The sequence below is a fragment of the Coffea eugenioides genome, chromosome 11 (assembly GCF_003713205.1).
Source record: "Coffea eugenioides isolate CCC68of chromosome 11, Ceug_1.0, whole genome shotgun sequence".
Lineage (NCBI taxonomy): Eukaryota > Viridiplantae > Streptophyta > Magnoliopsida > Gentianales > Rubiaceae > Coffea > Coffea eugenioides.
In genome coordinates, this window is record NC_040045.1 from 40,116,707 (window position 1) to 40,118,384 (window position 1,678).

The 1,678-nt window shown below is 38.8% G+C and overlaps 1 pseudogene; it reads left to right on the top strand.

Moving 5' to 3' along the window:
* Positions 1–1,391: 1,391 nt before the first annotated feature.
* LOC113752573 overlaps positions 1,392–1,678 on the top strand; it is a 12,609-nt pseudogene continuing 12,322 nt past the window's right edge.

Genomic DNA, 1,678 nt, shown 5'->3' on the forward strand with positions numbered 1-1,678 from the left:
ATCACAAGTATTTCACCATCAACCTTTTTGATATATAAGGTAAATTCACTCAAACTTTTTTCAAAGCCTAAGTTCATCAAGTGTGCATCAATTCTGCTGTACCAAGACCTCGGTGCCTGTTTTAAACCATACAATGCCTTTTTTAGACGATACACCTTATTTTCTTTTCCTTGAACAGCAAATCCTTCAGGTTGCTCCACAAAGATTTCTTCCTCCAGGTATCCATTTAGAAAAGCTGACTTAACATCTAATTGATGTATAAGCCAGCCCTTTTGTGCAGCAAGAGCCAACAACATTCGTATGGTATCCAATCTGGCAACTGGAGCAAATGTTTCGGAGAAATCTACTCCAAACATCTGAGCATATCCCTTAACGACGAGTCTTGCCTTGTGCTTGTTTATAGAACCATCAGAATTTAATTTGGTTCTATAAACCCATTTGACACCTATCACCTTTTTGTGTGTAGGTCTGTCCACCAACTCCCAAGTTTGATTTTTATCTATCATTTTGAGCTCCTCCTTCATTGCAACTATCCATTTCTGATCAGTTGTAGCTTCTTTAAATCCTGCAGGTTCCATAACAGCAACATTACATCTCTGATAAATATCAGAGAGTAATCTGGTTCCTCTAACAGGTTCTTCATCGACATCATCATTCTCTACCTGCATTTCAAATTTATCTTCATTTTTCCAACTCCAGCTGTCTGACTCAAGGAATTTAACATCCCTGCTCACAATTATTTTGTTGCTTTGTGGTGAGTAGATTCTGTAGGCCTTTGAAGATGAGCAATAGCCTACAAAAATCCCCGACTCTGCTTTCTTGTCTAACTTGTCTCTTTTAACCTGAGGAATATAAGAGTAACACAAACAACCAAAGGTCTTTAGATAAAGCAATTTTGGCTTGTAGCCATGCCATGCTTCAAATGGCGTCTTTTTCAGTAGAGCTTTTGTTGGCAATCTGTTTAGTAAAAAAATTGCCGTGTTCATAGCCTCTGGCCAAAATTTCTTTGGCAGCCCTTTATCATGCAACAAGCATCTTGTCATCTCCATAAGAGTCCTATTTTTACGCTCTACCACTCCATTTTGCTGGGGAGTGTAAGGGGCTGTCAGTTGGTGCTCTATGCCTGCATCTTCACAAAATTTGTTGAATTTTTTTGAGGTATATTCAGTTCCATTATCGGACCTGATCACCTGCATGCTGCAACTACTTTGATTTTCAACCCACGCTTTAAACTTCCAAAAGATGTCAGCAACCTCAGATTTGAATTTCATGAAATAAATCCAACTTCCAAAAGATGTCAGCAACCTCAGATTTGAATTTCATGAAATAAATCCAACACATTCTAGTGTAATCATCAATGAAGAGAATATAAAACTTACTACCATTCAAAGATGGTGTTTTTTGAGGTCCTCCAACATCTGTATGTATCAATTGCAGCTTATGTGTAGCTCTCCAAGTTGTACTTTGGGGAAAAGGAAGCCTTGATTGCTTCCCGTATTGACAAGCAGCACATGTAGGAAGCTCTTCATCTAACTCTGGCATACCTTCTACTAAGTTGTTTTTCTTCATTGACAGCAGAGCAGCATGATGAAAATGGCCCAATCTCTTATGCCAAAGCGTTGCATCGTTAATTTCTTTGTGTACAGCCGCTTGCTCCTCTCCCATCAGATCCAAAACA